Raw genomic sequence first — 23397 nt, forward strand, 5'->3', positions numbered from 1 at the left:
CACTAGAATGGGGGACAGAAAAGGGGAGTGGGCATGAGGTATAGGGGCTGCTGGGTTTTGTGATCCTTGTGTGTGTTTGGGTATATTTCCACTGTTTAGTGGAGGATGCTTTCATCAGGGATTGCAGGGAGCTGAGGGTGTGAACAGTTTGTACTTTAGACTAGTCAGCAGTTGGTGAATGTATAGGAGGGAAGGTTATTATGATGACAGATTGGGGTAGGATAGGAGAGGGAGGCAAGGACAGGGGGAGAGAGTGGCTCAGAAGGGGCAGAAAGTATTTGAGAGGGAGAGCAATGGATTGTACACAAGAAAATGAAGGAAGGTGAAGAGGGTTAGAATAAGGATAAGAAAATAATATGGTAAAGGAGATTCCAAGATGGCAACAAGAGGGAGGAAGCAGAAATCGTGCTTCCTAAAGTAAAATCTTGGAGAGTTGCTGGAGAAACACTTTGCAAGAAAAACCACCAAGAAGAGGCAAAACTCCAACCCCTCCACAACCCCAGCCCACACATACCATCTTCACTCCACGCTAAATGGACAAACCAGGAGGACTCCCATGTCGCCAGATGCCAGCTCCTACTGGCTCAAGAGAAGCAGACCACCTGGTGAGCTAAGCAGCACATGGTACTCCCACAAAAAACCCTGGGCCAGATCAGCATAGCCCCCTGGACAGACTGACCCCCATTTGGGGTAAAAAGAGAAAATAAAAACAAACTCAATAAACAACAACAAAAAGACACATAGCAAAGAGGGCGGGGTACCCTGAGTGCCAAAGAGGGGGGAGGGACAATCTCTCATGGAACTGTAAATAAACAAGCTGGCCAGAGAAGGCAGAAGTGGCAGCCCCTGCCCAGCAATCTTGGAGCAGGAAAGTCATAAAAGTGGTGGTGTGAGGAAAGCTCCACTGGAGAGGGGAGAAGGGACACTTCCCATGTGAACTATAAATAAACAAGCAGGATGTAGAAGGCGGGTGTAGTGTCATCTCCCCCAGTGTGCTTGGAGAGGGGAAACCTTGTAAAAGTGGCAGTTGCACCAAGGAGAACTCTAAATAAACAAAGCCTGGAGGGATAAGTGAGTGTTAAGCTCACTTCTGAGATCTGCCATCAATAAAGCCTCCAGCAAAAGCTGGTTGACAGTAGCAGGCAGGTTAGCCACAGCCTCAGATAGACATTCACAAAGCTGTCTCCAGACTCTTTTTCTTTCTTTTTCTTTTCCTTTGATGAGACAACAACTGAACTAGAACTGCATGCAATGGTCTAACTGAAACTGTATTGCATTTGAACTTGGGATATTTTGTTTTGTTTGTTTGGTTTGGTTTTTGGGTTTTTTTTTACATTTTGATGAGACAATGACAGAACTACTTCTGAGACACCATATCCAGGACTGGAGGCTGAGGGACTAATGCCAAAATTATTAACACTGAAACTCTACTTCATTTGAACTTGGGGATTTTTTTTAATCCTCTCTCTGTTTCTCTATGCCTGTTTAGCTTACAGTTGATTAGTACACTATCTCTCCCTGTTTATTTCTTTGGCACTGGTTTTCTTGTTGTTTTTTGTTTGTTTGTTTGTTTTCAGTTGCTTGTTTGTTTGTTTTTCCCTTTTTCCTTACCTTCTCTACTTTTCCCCTCCTCTCACCCTTCCATTCTATATATCACCATTGTTATTATTACAAGCTAGACAATACTATATTATATATTACACACAGTACAGGGACAGTAAGAATAGCAAGGGAAATGATGGGAACATGGAAAAAAGAGGGAAACCAGTTTTACCCCAGTAATAAATTAGTACAGGAACCAGAGGTAAATGAAGAAAACAGATACTCAGATCCAGACTCCAAAAAACGAAGGTAAACTATTCTGAAGAACCCAATGAAGCCCCCAAGAACACTCTGAAAGAAGAAATCCTGCAAGTAATCAATGAGAACTTTATACAGATGATAATGGATATGGTCAACCAAAATGTACAGGAGACACTTAAGAAATTCCAAGACAACAAAAATAGAGAACTTAAGAAAGCACAAGAACAAATAAAAGAAACTGTAGAAGCACTGTATAAACATCAAAGTGAAACAAAGAACATGATTAATTAAGAGATAGATGAACTCAGGTGGAAAAAAGACAGTATTAAAGAGGAAGAGAATCGGGATATGGAAAACCTCAGAAAAAAGAATGAAACAGGAGTGCAAAACAAAATGGAGGGCCAATCCAGCAGAACAGAACAAGCAGAAGACAGAATCTCAGAACTCAAAGGTGAAATGGTAATTAAAGGAAAAACCAAAGAACTATTAGTTAAACAAGTCAAGACATGTGAAAAGAAAATGCAAGAACCTACTGACTAAATCAAAAGACCAAACCTGAGAATCATGGGCATTGAAGAATGAGAAGAGTTGCAAGCAAAGGGACTGATTATATATTCAACAAAATAATTACAGAAAATTTCCAAAATCTAGAGAAATTATGCCCATACAGGTGCAAGAGGCCTCCAGAACACCAAACAGACCTGACCAAAGAAGAACTACCCCACAGCATATTATCATTAAAACAAGTAGAGACTTGAGAAAGAATATTGATGGTTGTAAGAGAGAAAAAACAAATAACATTCAAAGGTAAACCCACCAAAATCACAGCAAACTTCACAACAGAAACATTAAAAGCAAGAAAAGCTTGGGGTGAGGTCTTCTGGGCACTGAATGAAAATAACTTCAATCTTAGGATACTCCACCCAGCAAAATTATCATTCAAAATAGATGGAGCAATAAAAGTCTTCCATAATAAGCAGAAACTAAAACAATATATGACCACAAAGCCACCACTACAAATGATTCTTCAAGGAATTCTGCACACAGAAAGTGAAACCCAACATAACCATGAATGGGCAGGCAATACCAAACTACAGGAAAAGAAAAAGCAAGAAAGTAGAGAGCAATCTCGATTTAGGTACACACAATCAAACCTTCAAACAACTAAGACAACTAAATGACAGGAATCACCACATACTTATCAGTACTAGCACTTAATGTTAATGGACTTAATTCTCCCATCAAAAGGCACTGTTTGATGAACTGGATTAAAAAGGAAGACCCAACAATTTGTTCCTTACAGGAGACCCATCTCTCCAACAGAAATAATCATAGGCTTAGGATGAAAGGCTGGAAGAAGATTCATTCCATATTAATAAAAGGGGAAATAGACCAAAAGAAAATAACAATTATCAACTTATATGCACCCAATTTCATCAAACATACCCTAAAGGACTTAAAAGCATATATTAACTCCAACACTGTAGTCATGGGAGATTTTAACACCACATTATCATCAATAGATAGGTCATCCAAACAAAAAATCAATAAAGAAATCCTAGATCTAAAATATACCATAGACCAAATGGACCTAGTTGATGTCTACAGAAAATTTCATCCAACTTCAACACAATATACATTCTTCTCAGCAGCCTATGAAACCTTCTCCAAAATAGATCATATCCTAGGGCACAAAGCAAGCCTCAGGAAATATAAGAAAATAGAAATTACACCATGCATTCTATCTGATCACAGTGCAAAAAACTAGAACTTAACAACAAAAATAAAGACAAAAAACATGCAAACAGCTGGAAACTGAAAAATCTCATTGCTTAATGAACAATGGGTCATTGATGAAATAAAAGAGGAAATTAAAAAGTTCCTGGAAGTTAAAGAAAATTAAAACACAACCTATCAGAACGTATAGGACACAGCAAAGGCAGTCCAGAGAGGAAAGTTTATAGCCATGAGTGCATATATTAAAAAGACTGAAAGATCTCAAATCAGTGACCTAATGATACATCTCAAATCCCTAGGGAAAAAAGAATAAGGAAATCCTGAAACAAAGAGGAGAGAAATAATAAAAATGAGAGCTGAAATCAGTGAAATAGAAACCAAAAAAACCATACAAAGAATTAATGAAACAAAAAGTTGGTTCTTTCAAAAAATAAACATGATCAACAGACCCCTGGAAAACCTGACTGAAATGAGGAGAGAAAAAAACCAAATTAGTAAAATCAGGAATGCACAAGGGGAGATAACAACAAATACCATGGAAGTCCAGGAAGTCATCAGACTACTTTGAGAACCTATATTCAAATAAATTAGAAAATCTTAAAGAAATGTACAGATTTCTAGATACTTATGATCATTCAAAACTGAATCAAGAAGACATTAATCACCTGAATATTTCTAAAACATAAAATGAAATTGAAGCACTATTCACAATAGCCAAGTTATAGAAACAGCCAAGATACCCCAGTACTAACGAATGGATTAAGAAAATGTGATATTAATACAAATGGAATTTTATGAAGCCATGAAGAAGAATGAAATGTTATCATTCACAGGTAAATGGATGGAACTGGAGGACATTATTCTGAGTGAGGTTAGTCTGGCCCAAAAGACCAAAAATCATGTGTTCTTCCTCACATGCAGGCATTAGATCAAGGGCAAACATAACAAGGGGATTGGACTTTGATCACATGATAAAGTGAGAGCACACAGGGGAGTTATGAGGATAGGTAAGACATCCAAAAAACTAGATAGCATTTGTTGCCCTCAACACAGAGAAACTAATGCAGATACTTTAAAGTGACTGAGGCCAATAGGAGAAGGGGACTAGGAACTAGAGAAAAGCTTAGTTTGAGAAGAATTAACTTATAAGGTAACACAAATGTACAGGAAAGCAATGAGAGTCAAGTCCCTGTATAGCCATCCTTATCTCAACTAGCAAAAACCCTTTGTCCTTCCTATTACTGCTTATACTCTCTCTTGAACAAAATTAGAGATAATGGCAAAATAGTTTCTGCCTGGTAGCTAGGCATTAGGGGGGGTAAGGGAGGAGTTTAGGGGTTTAGGAGGAGAGAAATGACCCAAACATTGTATGCACATATGAATAAAATTTTTTTTAAAAGAAAAGAATATGGTAAAGTTAATAATACAGGTACAGCAACAACAAAAAATTTAGTCTGCTAGGTAAAAGTTCTGGATTTATTCCTTTGGCATCCAATCCTGGTATTGTCACTTAGTATTCTGGTGTTTGTGAGGAAAGGTGCTACCCCTCTTGTTCGACAGAGATTGGGGTGGAGATGAATGAATAGGTTTTTTCTTTTTTTCTACTTTCCTTGTCTTATGGGCTGTCCTTTGCAATTATGAGCCCTGAAGTGGTTTTACCAGGTGACTGGCTTATGAGTAGTATTTTGTTCCATCTGTCCACAGGGCAGGATGCATTTGGGGCCTGAGGTGACTCACTGCCAGTTCATGCAAGGTGGTCAGATCTATTGCTTTGGCCAGGTGGCAGTTGCATTGCCCTTCAGCTGCAACTCTGGCTTGTCAGCTCTTTTCCCAGCAAGGTGGGAAAATACAATTTTGAGTACAGCCCTCAGTCTCATGAGACTAGGTCAGCGATCTACCATGGCCCCACTTTCAGACATTGAATTGTCACCCCACTCCCTCTCTCAGCCTTTATTATTTTTCCCACCTTCATTCACTAAGAGTTCAGCAACTTGCTCCTCTCCCCTTCTCAAGGGCAGGTTCAGCATTCCACCCCACCCATGCTGTCAGTTTTAGATTACAGTTTATGTAATCTAATCATGCTTTTCAGTTTTGTTGGTGGCAGGATTCAATCTGCCTATGGGCTGCACTGGATTATGTTCATGTGTAGTGGATAGGGGAGTCACATGTGGTGTGTGTTGCTTACCTGTTGGGTCTGTAGGTTTCCCCAGGCAGCTTTGAAACTGGCCAGTGTGGAGAAATGGAGTGCTGTTTTTATCAAGGCAGACACTTCCTGGGACTGGGTTCAGCAGGGTAGGGTGTAGGGAGGCTTTCCACAGGTTAGGGGTCCAGGATGTCACAGAGTTTGATTCTGGTTGATGCTCTATTTTCTGCTTTTTGAAACACAAAAAAATGGGAGAAACAGTCAGGGATTTTTTTTTCCCAGGAAAGACATGCCCTTTGGCTGTGCCACACTTGGATTTTCCCATCTGTTAGAGGCTGTTTTAATAGTCAGTCCTTGAATATTATGTGCACCTAATGTATTGGTGGTTATTATTTTGTCTAAAAGCAACCAGAATTACTTAAGTGTAGCTCCCATGTAGTGAGGTGGTTTCTGGAGTCACAGACCTCAGGAATTCTGTTTCCCTACCCTAACTGCCATCAAGGATCTCATGAGTTGGAGTATTGTGGTTCTGATTTGTATTTCTTTTATGGCCAGGGAAGTTGAGCATATCTTCATTTATGTTTTAGCCATTTGGACTTCTTCCTTTGAAAAATCTCTGTTCAGTTAATTTACCCAATTTTTCATTGGTCATTGATCTTTTGGGAGTTTAGTTTATTGAGCTCCCTGTATATTCTCCTTATCAATCCCTTCTCAGATGTATACCTGACAAAGATTTTTCTCCCATTCTGTGAGCAGTCTCTTAAATTTAGAAACCATTTCTTTTGCTGTGCAAAAGCTTTTAAATCTCATTTAATCACATTTTTCAATCCTTTCTCTTAGTTGCTAAGCCATTTGAGTTCTGTTTAAGAAGTTGTTGCCTGTGACTATTAATTCCAGAGTATTCCTTGCTCTTTCCTGCACTAGCTTCAATGTTTCTGGTCTTATATTAATGTCCTAATCCACTTTGAGTTGATCCTTGTACAGGGTGAAAGACATGGATCTAGTTTCAGATTTCTGCAGGCAGATATCCAGTTTTACCATCAACAGTTGTTGAAGAGGTTGTCTTTTCTCTGTTAGATGTTTTTGCACCTTTGTAAAAAAATCAGGTGGACGTAACTCTGTGGATTCATATCCAGATCCCCTATTCTGTTCCACTGGTCTTCATATTTATTTTTGTGCCAGTACCATGCTGTTTTTATTGCTATGGCAGTGTAGTATACTTTGAAGTCAGTTATTGTGGTACCTACAGCATTGCTCTTTTTTGCTCAGTGTTACCATGGTTATTTGTGATCTTTTGAGCTTCCAAATGAACTTTAGGGTTGATTTTTCATTCTCTGTGATGAATGTCATTAGCATTTTGATGGGAATTGCATTGAACATGTAGATTGCTTTTGGTAACATAGTCATTTTCACTAAGTTGATTCTACCAACCCATGAGCATGGGAGATCTTTTCACCTTCTGTAGTCTTCTTCAATTCCTTTCATCAGTGGTTTATAGTTTTCCTTATAGAGAACTATCACAGCTTTTGTTAAGTTTATTCCTAGGTAGTTTAGTTTGGGGAAGTAGTTTTTTCTACATGTGTACATATTTTATTATACCATATTTACCCTCTTGTCCCCAGTCCCCAACGCCTTACCCTTCCCACAGGTACCATCCGTCCCCCCTCTACAGGACTTGTTCTATCCCCTTGTTCTCCAATATTGTAGTAGAAAAAAGAGAAGTGATACAATGAAAAACATAACATTTTAGCTTGAGATAAAGGTAGCTACACAGGGAATTTCCTTGTGATATTTCCATGTTTGTATGTTATAACCCCTCTTGGTTTATCTGATCTAATTTTCTTCATTCCACCGTAGTCCATTTCTTATGGTAGTTTCAGTCAGTTCAAGATTTCTCACTATACAAGAATGAATATAGAAATCTTTTTGAGGCTATTTTAAATGAAATTATTTTTCTTATAGTCTTTCTCAGTCTTTTAATTGTTGTATATGGAAAGGTTGCTAGTTTTTTAAAAATTGATTTTGTATCCTGCTAGCTTTTTGAAGCAGTTTACAGTTTCTAGGAATTTTTTGGTGGAGTTTTGGGTCTTTTAGGTATAAGGTCATGTCATTTGCAAATAGGGATTGTTTGACTACTTCATTACCTATTTTTATTTCTTTTACTTCTTCCTGTCTTATTTCTCTGGCTAGGAATCCTAAGAATATTTTGAATAAGAGTTGAGAAAGTGGACACCTTTCATTCTTGACTTTAGAGGAAATGGTTTCAGTTTTTCCCTTTTAATATGATGTTGGCGATAGGCTTCTCATATATATCCTTTATTACATTGAAGTACATTCCTTCTATTCCTTGTTTCATCAGATATTTTCTCATGAAATGTTGTTGAATTTTATAGAAGGCTTTGCCTGAATCTATTGAGATGATCATGTAGTTTTTGCTTTTGCTTCTGTTTTTATGCCATATTACACTTAATGATTTGCATATATTGAACCATCCCTGCATCCCTGCGTTGAAACTGACTTGATCATGGTGTATGATCTTCTTGATATCTATCTCTTGAATTCAGTTTGCCAATATTTAATTGAATAGTTTTGCATCTAATGTTCATTAAAGAGATTGGCCTATAATTCTCTTTTTTTATTGTGTCCTTGTCTAGTTTTGGGGTGAGTGTAATAGTGGCTTCATAGAATAAGTTTGCTAGTGTTTCTTCCCTTTGTATTTCATGGAAAACTTTGAGGAGTGTTGGTATTAGTTCTTCTATTTAAGGTGTAGTAGAATTCTATTTGGGGTGTTTTTTTTTAAGGACATTGTGAATGAAATTGTTTTCCTGATTATTTTCTGTAAAGTTCTTTTTTTTTTTTTGAAACCTCATGCTTCTTTGCTTTATTAACATGAAGTCACCTCCCAAAACAAATACTCTTTGATTATCATGGACCTGATCACAACCCTGACTAGCATTTATTTATAAATATAATTTATAAAAATGAGAGACAAAATTTTCAATTAATTGTTTCTACTTTTTTAAATTACAGATTTCAAATAAAAAAGATTGGGAACCACTCAGCTAAGATGACCAACATTAACTGCTGACTTTAAACACAGATCTGTTCTTTGCCAGGTTTCCACACGTGATGAGTTTTGGTTTTTTTAAATTTTTTATTATTCATTTATTCACATGTGCATACATTGTTTAGGTTATTTCTCCCTCCTCCGCCCTGCCCCCCTCTCCCCTCACTTCCAGACAGAACCTGTTCTCCCTTTTTTTAAAAATTTTATTATTCATATGTGCATACAAGGCTTGGGTCATTTCTCTCTCCTTCCCCAACCCCTCCCTTACCACCCACTCTGTCCCCTCCCTCTCCCCGCTACTGCCTCAATACCCAGCAGAAACTATTTTGCCCTTATTCTAATTTTGTTGTAGAGAGAGTATAAGCCATAATAGGAAGGAACAAGGGTTTTTGCTGGTTGAGATAAGGATAGCTGTACAGGGAGTTGACTCACAACAATTTCTTGTGCATGTGTATTACCTTCTATGTTAATTCTCTTTGACCTCACCGTTTCTCTAGTTCCTGGTCCCATTTTCCTATTGGCCTCAGTTGCTTTTAAGGTATCTGCTTTAGTTTCTCTGCATTAAGGGCAACAAATGCTAGCTTATTTTTTAAGTGTCTTACCTAACCTCACCCCTCCCTTGTGAGCTCTCAATTTTATCATGTGCTCAAAGTCTAGTCCCATTGTTGTATTTGCCCTTGATCTAATGTCCACATATGAGGGAGAACATACGATTTTTGGTCTTTTGGGCCAGGCTAACCTCACTCAGAGTGATGTTCTCCAATTCCATCCACTTACCAGCGAATAATAACATTTTGTTCTTCTTCATGGCTGCACAAAATTCCATTGTGTATAGATACCACATTTTCTTAATCCATTCATAAGTGGTGGGGCATCTTGGCTGTTTCCATAACTTGGCTATTGTGAATAGTGCTGCAATAAACATGGGTGTGCAGGTGCCTCTGGAGGAACCTGTGTCACAGTCTTTTGGGTATATCCCCAAGAGTGGTATTCCTGGATCAAATTGTAGATCAATGTCTAGCTATTTAAGTAGCCTCCAAGTTTTTTCCAGAGTGGTTGTACCAGTTTACATTCCCACCAACAGTGTTCCTTTTTCCCCGCATCCTCACCAACACCTATTGTTGGTGGTGTTGCTAATGATGGCTATTCTAACAGGGGTGAGGTGGAATCATAGTGTGGTTTTAATATGCATTTCCTTTATTGCTAGAGACGGTGAGCATTTTTTCATGTGTTTTTTGGTCATTTGAATTCCTTCTTTTGAGAAAGTTCTGTTTAGTTCACTTGCCCATTTCTTTATTGGTTCATTAGTTTTGGGAGAATTTAATTTTTTAAGTTCCCTATATATTCTGGTTATCAGTCCTTTGTCTGATGTATAGCTGGCAAATATTTTCTCCCACTCTGTGGGTATTCTCTTCAGTTTAGAGACCATTTCTTTTGATGAACAGAAGCTTTTTAGCTTTATGAGGTCCCAGTTATCTATGCTATCTCTTAGTTGCTGTGTTGCTGGGGTTTCATTGAGAAAGTTCTTACCTATACCTACTAACTCCAGAGTATTTCCTACACTTTCCTCTATCAACTTTAGAATTTGTGGTCTGATATTAAGATCCTTGATCCATTTTGAGTTAATCTTGGTATAGGGTGATATACATGGATCTAGTTTCAGTTTTTTCCAGACTGCTAACCAGTTTTCCCAGCAGTTTTTGTTGAAGAGGCTGCTATTTCTCCATTGTATATTTTTAACTCCTTTGTCAAAGACAAGTTGGTTTCAGTTTTTTGGCTTCATATCTGGGTCCTCTATTCTGTTCCACTGGTCTTCATGTCTGTTTTTTGTGCCAGTACCATGCTGTTTTTATTGTTATTGCTTTGTAATATAGTTTGAAGTCAGGTATCGTGATACCTCCAGCATTGTTCTTTTGACTGAGTATTGCCTTGGCTATTCGTGGCCTCTTGTGTTTCCATATAAATTTCACAGTAGATTTTTCGATCTCTTTAATGAATGTCATTGGAATTTTGATGGGAATTGCATTAAACATGGAGATTACTTTGGGGAGTATCGACATTTTTACTATGTTGATTCTACCAATCCATGAGCATGGGAGATCTCTCCACTTTCTATAGTCTTCCTCAATCTCTTTCTTCAGAAGTGTATAGTTTTCCTTGTAGAGGAGATTCACATCGTTTGTTAAGTTTACACCTAGGTATTTGAATTTTTTGAGGCTATTGTAAATGGAATTGTTTTCATACATTCTTTTTCAGTTTGCTCATTGTTAGTTTATAGAAATACTAATGATTTTTCTATGTTGATTTTATATCCTGCTACCTTGCTATAGCTATTGATGATGTGTAGAAGCTTCTGAGTAGAGTTTTTTGGGACTTTAAGGAATACGATCATGTCATCTGCAAATAGGGATATTTTGACAGTTTCTTTACCTATTTGTATTCCTTTTATTCCTTCTTCTTGCCTAATTGCTCTGTCTAGGAATTCCAGTACTATGCTGAATAGGAGTAGAGATAGTGGGCATCCTTGTCTAGTTCCTGATTTTAGAGGCAATGGTTTCAGTTTTCTCCATTAAGTATAATGCTGACTGTAGGTTTGTCATATATAGCTTTTATAATGTTGAGGTACTTTCCTTCTATCCTAGTTTTCTTAGAGCTTTTATCATGAAATTCTGTTGGATCTTATCAAAGGATTTTTCTTCATCTATTAAGATGATCAAGTGTTTTTTGTCTTTGCTTCTGTTAATGTGGTATATTACATTTATTGATTTTCATATGTTGAACCACCCTTGCATCCCTGGGATGAAGCCTACTTGGTTGTGGTGAATAATCTTTTTGATATGTTGTTGAATTCATTTTGCCATTATTTTGTTGAGGATTTTTGTGTCAATGTTCATTAAGGATATTGGCCTATAGTTCTTCTTTTTGGAGGTGTCTTTCCCTGATTTTGGGATAAGTGTAATACTGGCTTCATAAAATGTGTTTGGCAGTATTCCTTCCCTTTCCATTTCGTGGAACAGTATAAGAAGAGTTGGTATCAATTCTTCCTTAAAGGTCTGATAGAATTCAGCAGAGAATCCATCAGGTCCTGGGCTTTTCTTTTTGGGAGACTCTTGATTGCTGCTTCAATTTCATTTTGTGTTTTAAATCTATTCAGGTGATCAATTTCTTCTTGGTTCAGTTTTGGATGATCATATGTATCTAGAAATCTGTCCATTTCTTTAAGATTTTCAAATTTCTTTGAATATAGGTTCTCAAAGTAGTCTGATGATTTCCTGGACTTCCATGGTGTTTATTTTTATCTCCCCTTTGCATTCCTGATTCTACTAATTTGGGTTTTTTTCTCTCCTCGTTTTAGTCAGGTTTTCCAGGGGTCTATCGATCTTGTTTATTTTTTCAAAGTACCAACCTTTTGTTTCATTAATTCTTTGTACTTTTTTTTTGGCTTCTATTTCATTGATTTCAGCTCTTATTTTTATTATTTCTTTCCTTCTATTTGTTTTGGGATTTGCTTGTTGTTTTTCTAGGAGTTTGAGATGTATCATTAGGTCATTGATTTGGGATCTTTCAGTGTTTTTAATATATGCACTCATGGCTATAAACGTTCCTCTCAGGACTGCCTTAGCTGTGTCCCATAGGTTCGAGTAGGTTGTGTTTTCATTTTCATTGACTTCCAGGAACATTTTAATTTCCTCTTTTATTTCATTGATGATCCATTCTTCATTAAGTAATGAGTCATTTAGTTTCCAGCTGTTTGCATGTTTTTTGTCTTTACTTTTGGTGTTGAGTTCTACTTTTACTTCATTGTGATCAGATAGTATGCATGGTATAATTTCTATTTTCTTATATTTGCTGAGGCTTGCTTTGTGCCCTAGGATATGATCTATTTTGGAGAAGGTTCCATGGGCTGCTGAGAAGAATGTATATTGTGTAGAAGTTGGATGAAATGTTCTGTAGACAACAACTAGGTCCATTTGATCTATTGTATATTTTAGATCTTGGATTTCTTTATTGATTTTTTGTTTGGATGACCTATCTATTGATGATAATGGGGTGTTAAAGTCTCCCACAACCACAGTGTTGGCATTTGTATGTGCTTTATGTCTTTCAGGGTATGTTTGATGAAATTTGGTGTGTTGACATTGGGTGCATACAGGTTGATGATTATTATTTCCTTTTGGTCTATTTCCCCTTTTATTAATATGGAATGTACTTCTTTATCTTGTTTGATCAATGTAGGTTTGAAGTCTACTTTGTCAGAAATAAGTGTTGCTACTCCTGCCTGTTTTGGGGGCCATTGGCTTGGTAAATCTTCTTCCAGCCTTTCATCCTAAGCCTATGCTTATTTCTGTCGGTGAGATGGGTCTCCTGTAAGCAAAAAATTGTTGGATCTTCCTTTTTAATCCATCTCATCAAGAGGTGCCTTTTGATGGGAGAATTAAGTCCGTTAACATTAAACTTTAGTACTGATAGGTATGTGGTGATTCCTGTCATTTAATTGTCTTAGTTGTTTGAAGGTTTGATTGTGTGTACCTGAGTTGAGGTTACTCTCTACTGTCTTGCTTTTTCTTTTCCTTTGGTTTGGTGCTGCCTGTCTTTTCATGGTTAAATTGGGTTTCACTTTCTGTGTGCAGAATCCCTTGCAGAATCTTTTGTAGTGGTGGTTTTGTGGTCACATATTGTTTTAGTTTCTGCTTATCATGGATGACTTTTATTGCTCCATCTATTTTGAATGATAGTTTTGCTGGGCAGAGTATCCTGGTGTTGATGTTACTTTCATTCAGTGCCTGGAAGATCTCACCCCATGCTCTTCTTGCTTCTCATGTTTCTGTTGAGAAGTCTGCTGTTATTTTGATGGGTTTACCTTTGTACGTTACTTGTTTTTTCTCTCTTACAGCCTTCAATATTCTTTCCTTAGTCTGCACTTGTTGTTTTAATGATGATATGTGGTGCAGTAGTTCTATTTTGATCTGGTCTGTTTGGTGTTCTGGAGGCCTCTTGAATCTGTATGGGAATATCTTTCTCTCGATTGGGGAAATTTTCTGTTATTATTTTGTAGAATATATTACACATTCCCTTCACTTGCACCTCTTCTCCTTCTTCGATGCCCATGATTCTCAAGTTTGGTCTTTTGATGGAGTCAGTGAGTTCTTGTCTTTTCTTTTCACACGTATTGAGTTGTTTAATTAATAGTTCTTTGGTTTTTCCTTTAATTACCATTTCATCTTCAAGTTCTGAGATTCTGTCTTCTGTTTGTTCTATTCTTCTGGATTGGCCTTCCGTTTTGTTTTCTAGTTCTGTTTCATTCTTTTTTCTGAGGTTTTCCATATCCTGGGTGGTTTCCTCTTTAATGTTGTCTATTTTTGTCCTGAGCTCATTTATCTGTTTATTGATTGTGTTCTCTGTTTCACTTTGGTGTTTATACAGTGCTTCTATGGTTTCCTTTATTTTTTCTTTTGCTCTTTCAAATTCTCTATTTTTGTTGTCTTGGAATTTCTTGAGTGTCTTCTGTACATTTTGTTTGACTCTATCCAGTATCATCTCTATAAAATTGTCATTGTCTTGTGGGCTTCATTGGGTCCTTTGGCATAGTTTATCTTCATTTTGTTGGAGTCTGGATCTGAGTATCTGTTTTCTTCATTCCCCTCTGGTTCCTGTACTAATTTTTTGCTGGGGGGAAACTGGTTTCCCTGTTTTTTCTGTCTTCCCGTCATTGTCTTTGGTGTTGTTACTGTCCCTGTACTGTGTGCAATTAAGTATTTTCTAGCTTTTAATAATAACCATGGTAATATTTAGAATGGAAAGGTGAGCTGATATGGAAAGCAAGAAGTTAAAGAAAAGGGAAAAACAAATACACAGATAAGAAAGAGAAAACAGAACAAGGTAACAGACAAGAAAGTTTCAAAGGTATAAACAGGGAGCGTTAATGTACCAATCGACAGTAAGGTGAACAGACATTAGAGAGACAGAGAGAGGATTGAAAATAAAAAATAAAAAAATAAAGATAAGAATAAAAATAAAAAATAAGTAAATTAAAGAAATATCTATGTATAAAAATAAATTAAAATAAAATAAAAAATAGAAAATTAAAAAAAAAATCAAAAACCAAAAAACCAAAAAACCTCTAAGTTCAAATGTGATAAAGTTTCAGTCTTAATAATTTGGGTGTCCGTATCAGTCTCCAATCCTGGAGATAATGCCTCAGATGTTGTTCTGTAGTTGTCTCATCAAAGGGGATGCATAAAGTAGAAGAAATCTACACACACATACACAAAAAAACCCCACTAAGTGTCCCAAGTTCAAATGCAATTCAGTTTCAGTAAGTTTTTCAGCATGCAGGTGTAATTTGGTTGTTCTCTCATCAAAGGTAGGGAGAAAAAGAAAAAAAAGAGTCTGGAGACAGTTCTGAGAATGGTATCTGTGGCTGTGGCATGCCTGCCTGCTGCTGTCAGCCTGCTGTTGCTGGTGGTGTTATTTATGCAGATCTCTGGGGTGAACTTAGCACTCACCTGGCCCTGCAGGCTTTGTTTACTCAGAGTTCTCCTGTGCTTGAGCCTCTGCTACAAGCTTTCCCCTTTCCAAGCACACTGGGAAAGGTGACACTGCACCCATGTTCTCAGGCCTGTGTGTTTATTTATAGTTCATGTGGGACGTGGGTCTTCCCCCCTGTCCTGTGCAGTTTTCCTTACACTGCCACTTTCACAAGCTTTCCTGCTCCTGATTACTGGGTAGTGCTGCTGCTCCTGCCAGCCACCATGTTTGTTTACAGTTCAAGTTGGAAGTGGGTCTTCCCTCCTCTCCTGTGGAGTTTTCCTGCCTCCAACACTCTCACACGCTTTCCCGCCCCTGGTTGCTGGCCATGCGTCCCGCTTCACACAGAGCCTCTCCAGCCCGCCTGCCTTCTTTATTTACAGTTCTGGGAAGGATTCCCTTCCTCCAATCTTCAGTGCTCAGTGCACCCCACCCTCTTTCCTGCATGTCTTTACTGTTCTTATTGCTTATTACTCAGTTTCTCTTTTTTTTCCCCGTGGGGAGGTCAGTCTGTCCAGGAGGCAATGCTGCTATGGCCCAGGCTTGTCTGTGGGAGTAATGCAGTACTGTCAAGCTCATCTGGTCTGCATCTTCCCAAGCCATATGGGCGCAAGTGACTGGCAGCCTGGGGGCCCTCCTGTTTTCCCCATTTAATGTGGAGTGGAGATTCTGTGCACCAGCTGGAGGTGTGGAGGGGTCAAAGTTATGCCTCTTCTCAGTGATTATGCCTGCAAAGTGTGTCTCCAGCGTCTCTCCAAGATTTCACTATAGGAGGCTAGCTTTCTGCTTCCTCCCTCTAGCTGTCATCTTGGAATCCGAGCCTGTTCTCCCCTTATCTCTAATTTTGTTGAAGAGAAGACATAAGTATAATAAGGAAGACAAAGCGTATTGCTAGTTGAGTTAAGAATAGCTATATAGAAAGATTCCTAGCATTGCTTTCATGTACAAATGTGTTATAACCCAAATTGATTCATCATAACTGATCTTTACACTGGTTCCTGATCCCCTTCTCATGTTGACCTCTGTCACTTTAAGGTTTCTGTATTAGTTCCTCTGGAGTGGGGACATCAAACACTTTCATATTTTGGGTTTTCTACCTATTCCTATATCTCCCAAATGTGCTCTCCCTTTGTCATGTGACCCAAGTCCACACACATTGCTGCATTACCCTAGATCTAAAGTCCGCATATGAGGGAGAACATATGATTTTTGGTCTTCTGAGCCTGGCTAACCTTGCTCAGAATGTTCTCCAGTTTCATACATTTACCTGTGAAGTTGTTTCTTGTGTATAGAAAGATACTGAGTTTTGTGCATTAACTATCTTGCTACATTTCTGAAAGTGTTTATCAGATCTAAGAGTCTTCTGGTAAAGTATTTATGTCTTAATCTTTGGACCTGCACACAAAGATAATTTGACTTCTTTGTTTCCAATTTCTATCCCTTTTAAATCTTTCTCTTACATCATTTCTATGGCTAAGGTTTCAAGCACTATATTAAATAAGAGTGGTATTAGTAAACAATCCTGTGTCTGCCAATGTTGCATACCTAGAATAAAACCAAATTGGTCATTGCAAATGATGTTTTGAAATTGTTGTTGAATTCATCTTGCAAGGATTTTATTTTTACTTTTTCTATTTATTATTAAATGCTTTATTATAATTTAAAAAGCACACACAGAAATAAATTCTTATGAGCAAAAGGCTAAGCATCTTTCTAATGGCAGTATAAGAAGGGGTCCTCATCATGTGCTGGGTTTACTTCAAGGATTGCTAAAGTTTTTCTCTTCTGTCTCTCCTCCTCTTAACAAGAGCAGAGCAATGAAAGATACATGGGCCAAAGAGAGAAGTATTTCACACAGATTCTTCAAAACTAGCCTTTTGCTGTTCTCAATCACTCTGTGTGTGTGTGTGTGTGTGTGTGTGTGTGTGTGTGTGTGTAGGCAGAAGGGTGTGGGTGTTTAGCAGTGTCACTGTCTCACTAACCTCTTTCACTATAGCTGTCACACGCTGTATCATGAGATTAATACCTATTTTATTACTCTATCACTTCTTAAATTTTTGTTTTTTACACTTTTTATTGTGGTGCTGGGTAATGATACATTGTAGCATGCATAAAAAATTTTATAATCTATCAAATATATTGTACTTGAGTTCACTCTGTCCACCATTCTCCTTTATCTCCCCCATTCCTGAGTTTCAACAAATATCACTTTTCCATTTACTACATGTGTACACAGTATTTGCATTATGAGAAAGAAAGAAGAAAAATAGAGGAGATAAACTTATTGGGTTATCATACATATATTCCTGGAAATGTCATAAGGAAAGTCCCTGTAGCTATCTTAGACAAACAAAAATGTCATTTTTTTCTTTTACAAAATCAGAGAACAGTGTGGCAGAATAGGGCTTGCAAGAATTTTATTGATGATGTTTGCATCTATGTTCATCATAGTTACTGGACTACAGTTTTTTTTTTATTTGTTGTGTCATTCTCTGTTTTTGGTATCAAACTAATAATGGCTTTAGAGAATGACATTGGGAGTGTTCTTTCCCTTTCAATTTTTGGAGGAATTTAGAAAACAATGATGTTAGTTCTTCTTTAAATGTATGATAGAATGAAGAAGTGAATCTTTCTGCTCTTAGGTTTTTTTTTGATCATTGCTAATTACAGTCTAGCTTACTGAGTTGGAGTATTTTATTAACTGTCATAACATAATAAAATTATCAGGGCTTCTGGCAATGCCCTGTTCCCTAGATACTTGAAGTTTCACTAAGACAGCATCTTCATACTGTTTGAAATGTGACACATAAATGAATGTTCTCATATCATGTCCTGTGACTTAGCCCACTAACTGTAATAAGAAATATCCCCAGTTAAATAGACTAGACAGGTGTAATCTCATGTTCTTGGTAAACTTACTCCCTATTTTATTTTCAAGTGAAAATCCCAAGAGTGCATCCTAAGTGTGAAAAGAAAAGTGCATGCAATTCAGATTGATCATTCTTTTTACCTCACTTTATTCAAGTATTCAGCAATTCTGAAAAGTGTATTTTTTCTTTTAGATTAAAGCAATTCTACGATCTCCTTAGAGAAATAAATCATCTCCAAATTTTAATCTGATTATAGTTTGGCACTTATACATATGGATAAAATGACTGTGGGTCAAGATAGAAAGAAAGATAAAGAAAGAAAAAGAAAGAGATAGAGATAAATAAGAGAGAGAGAGAGAGACATAGAGGGGGACTGGAATTTGATTGTGTGAGATATAATATTTCAGTGTCTAAAAAAGCCTGATTTTAGTATCATACTATCTTCACTCTTTGTATAAATAATTACTTTCTGAAAGCTTGACTTATATCTTCATAATGTAAAATTATAGCATCATTTCACTTCTACTATAAAAATTTCTTTCATATGTTCATCTTTCCTCTGAGGTTACTCAGGAGCCATGATTGAAAATAACTTTCCTCAGACAATGTAGGTGATGGCAAGTGATATGAGACTTTCAATATCAGAACTATTAACACATCTCCTTTTTTCTCATCATCTTCATCTTTCTCATATTGTCACTATCACATTTCAAAACCCCTTGAATGTATGAACAAAACCAATCTGAATATATTACTGACTCATGATCATTATCACCTCTCTTTATTCATCCTCTGATTTCATGCTTTATATACAAAGTAGTGAAATTCTCTTTTTATACTGCAGTATTATATTAAGTCTTAATTTCTGCTCAATTTCCTTATTGCTTCATTTTGTTCTTTATTGATATGAAGTAATATTTATAACAATAGATTAAGCAAAAAGACAATGATATTGCCAGGCACATTAGCCCATGCCTGTAATCTCAGCTACTAGAGAGGCTGAGATCAGAAGAACCACAGTTCAAGGCAAAAAGACCCCATCCCAACCAACAAGTCAGGTGTGATGACCCATGTCTGGATCTGAGCTAGTTGGGAGTCGTAGATAAGAAGCAAACCAAGGCCAACACTGAGAAAATCTGAGAACTTATCCAAAAAAGTAAGTGAAGAAAAAGGGGATTAGGGCATGGCTCAAGTGGTAAAGTACCAGTCTGGCAAGCATGAAACCCTGAATTCAACCGCAACCTCAAAGAAAAGACTCTAAAATTAGATAAATTAATTTTTATAATTTTATTTCAATCATAGGATCTATTATGCATCTTGAAAATTAAAGAAACATGAAATCCAATGAAATGTCTCTAACAATTTTAAATGTAATTATTTTTATAACTAATTATCAATTTTGAGAAGGAATAGCTTTTGTACCCTCTCATAATTGCTGGTAAGGAAAGCATTACCAGCAGATCTGTAGCTCTCTTCCTCTCTTGGTGATAATACAGGTAGTTGTGACTTAGACACAACTTGTACATGCTCATATGGGACCTACTGTTTGAAACATAAGATTGCTATCTTTCAAACAATATATATTGTTATTGTGCAGTTTGTAAAATGCATTCAGCAAAAAAATAAAAGCAATTTTATACATATTAGAGTTTTTAAACCTTAGAGCTAGTAGTACATCAGGCCTGATGAATTTTGATTTTCTATGACTGTCCTTGAAAAAATAAAGCCTGAAAAATTAGTTGTACATGTGCAATATATCAACCATGACCAACAACACACACTCAAAAAATTCATAGCTATAAAATTAACGTAAAAGTATAAATCTTCTGAACAAACCTGTAATACAATGTATATGTAATCTTGGGATAAAGAAAAACAATTGAAATAATGAAGTAAACAATATTAGGAACCTCTGTTCTTCAAAGGATATTGTGAATGAAATGATAAGCCACAAGATGGAAAATATTTGAAAATCACATGTCTGATACAGGAATTATATCTTGAATACATAAAAAATGTTAAAATGTAACAATAGTGGTAAACATAAAAGTGGGCTCATATCAATGAAAATATACAAATAAGCAATAAGATGACCATGAGTCATTGGAGAAGTAAAATTATAATTACAAAGACATATACACTATATACTGTTTGGATTGGTTAAAAATGCAAAAATTACTTACTATAACAAGTGTTGCTAAGGATATACAGCCAACTTAAACATGCTGCTCGTGAAAAGGTTAAATTATATCACTTTATAAACTAATCTGCACTTTTTAAAAAAGTTAAACATATACCTACCATGAAACCAAGCCAATACACTCCTAGGTACGTAGTTCAGAAGAATGAAAGCATATGGCCACATAAAATTTATTCAAACATTTATAATGGCTTCAATTTTAGTAACCAAAATCAGCACACACAACTCTAATGGTCATTAATGGGCAAATGAATAAATAAATTTTGCTTCAGTGATTAAATGGAATATGGGATAAACATAAGTAAACTATGCAGGCAATAGTATGGATGAATCTCAAAATAATTAGGCTCTATAAAAGAAACCTAGTTAAAAAGAATATTGAAATATTCCATTCATATAATATTGTAGACATTGGAAAGTAATCTCTAGGGAATTAAGCAGATACAGCAATCCTGAAAGATGGTGAGAGAGAGATGGAAAGCAAGGATTGTAATATTGCTTGACGAAGCTTCTAGCAGTGGTAGGTATTTTCATTACCTTGATGATGTGGTAATGTCTCAACTTTACATAATTCTCAGAAAATATGATATATTTTATACATGTCACTTTAAATATACATTCTTTGATATATACCATAATTCAGCAAGCATTTTTAAAAGGGCATTGACCACAAATGAATCAATACAGTGAATAAATGCTGCATGTAAGTACAGCAAACCTTGGTATACATAAGTATATGGTTCTAAGAAGACCACCATTGAGGAAAAATTCTCATTGCTTAGGATGCATAGAGTTCAGTACTGTACTGCAGATGCTTGATTCATTTATCCCATAATGCCATCCAACGCCTGCTAAAGGCATGCTGCCTTCCAATAAATGTAAAATTTTCACTTCACTTAAATCAAACACATTAACTTTTTTAATAGTTTTATTATCTTTATCATGAGTGTATGTTAATAGTTTGAGGGGGTTTCACTGTGGTAATTAAATACATGTGTGCAGTGTACTTGGAACAAGTCCACCCTCTCCATTATACTCCCATCCTGCTCTCCTCCCTGCTTTCAAACAGTGTTTGGTGGATTCATTAGGCTCTCTCTGAATATATTCACACAGCATATTTCAATCCTCTTCCCCCGATCACTCCCAAACTGCCCCCCTTTTACATCCATATGTCTTCATTATTATTGTTATTATTATTGTTGTTATTTCTGCTACTACCATCATCATTTTAAGTCTAGGTTCCACAAATGAGTCAGAACATGCAATATTTGGCTTTCTGTGTTTAGCTTATCACACTCAATATGTTCATCTCCAGTTCCACCCATTTTTTCTGAAAATGACATAATTTCATTTATTAATGGCTGAGTCATATTCCATTATATTATATATGTATATTTTCATTGTCCATTGATCAGTTTGGGGCACCTTGGCTAATTCCACATTTTAGCTATTAAAACTAGAGCTGCAATAACCATGGATATGAAGGAGTATATTGGTTTATACTCCTTCAGATATATGCCCAATAGTGGTATGGTGGGGTTGTAAGGTACATCTATTTTTAGTTTTTTTCCATCCTTCCCCAAGTTCGATAGTTCCATTAACTATGAACATGTTTTATATATAAATGTGCGTATGATCACTTTTAATGTCCTATAAGCTAAAGCTGGGCAACTTGATGTAAATTTCAAGGCACAAACCTCAGGCCTAATACGTGGGCCACACAGAAAGCTCCATCAAATGGTTCAGTACTGAAACCAGAGGTATTTGAACTAGAAATCAGTATGGCAAATTTACATTACAACAAGATTGAATATTATATTGAGACTCTTGCATTGTTAATTTTCCCTTGCTTGTGCATATACTTTTGCATTTGACAAAACTATGGTGCAGCTGAAATTTTACAAACAATAGCTATTTCAGGTAAATGGACAAAAGTTAAGACACCCTTTATGTTAGCCATTGATGAATGGCTAACTCTGGCAACAACCCAAATGCAACTTTTTGTTCAAATGATCATACTGTTCCCTTTTGTAATACTCTGTATTTAATCCTGCATTGAATATCAAATGATAAAATTACTATAGATTATTTATTGGTTAAATAAGAAAATGTCTGTATTATTGCTAATAATACTATTCCAGGAATGGGGTGGGAACAAAAGAGAATGATGGGGGGGTGAATTAAAGCATGACACAGTAGATATAGTGTAAGAACCCTGGCAACTGCCACAATGTACCCCCACCCAGCACAACAACAAAAAAGGAAAAGGTAAACATTCAGTATACACACACAAAAAAATACATGCTAAAAAACTCTCCTGGTAAAATTGAGACCCCACTGCATAAAAAGGACCAAAAATCTCAGTGGTTATAACAAGTCTCATACAGTTCCCCCTGGTCATTTAATTTATTCAGTTGGTTACCTTTAATCCTGGTTCTGGGTTCAGAACTATTGTGCAAACTGGATTTGTTGTGCCCTTGCTGCTTTTTTTTTCTTTTTCCTTGGTGAACTTTGTTCCTATTCACTTGGAAAATTCTGCAAAGTACCACTACTAACAAAATAATGCTGCCCCAACATTTTGAGATAATCATCACCTACAAAACAGTCCAAATTGAACTTAACAATGGATTCCAGGTAAATTAAGCCTAAAAACCACTTTTTCTAGACCTCCTTGTTCAAATGTTCACCAGCATTCCTGTCATTCATTTTCTTGATGATTTCCAATCTGTCTATGGGAAGAAGGAGTCTTAGTGTAGTTTTGATTTACATTTACTTTATAGCTAAGTAGTATGTTGACAATTTCTTCATGTATTCATTAGCCATAGGAATTTCTTCTGAAAGCTGTATATTCAATTATTTGCCCATTTATTAATTGAACTATTTGTTCTTTTGTTGTTTAGTTTTTTGAACACTTTGCAGATTCTGGATATTAATGCTTTATGGATTGAATAGCTGGTGAAGATTTTCATCCATTTTGTGGGATGTAATTGTTTCTTTGGGTGCAGATTTTTTTTTTAATTTGATAAAGTCCCATTTTTTCAATTTGTAC

The sequence above is a fragment of the Castor canadensis genome, chromosome 8, assembly GCF_047511655.1.
Source record: "Castor canadensis chromosome 8, mCasCan1.hap1v2, whole genome shotgun sequence".
Lineage (NCBI taxonomy): Eukaryota > Metazoa > Chordata > Mammalia > Rodentia > Castoridae > Castor > Castor canadensis.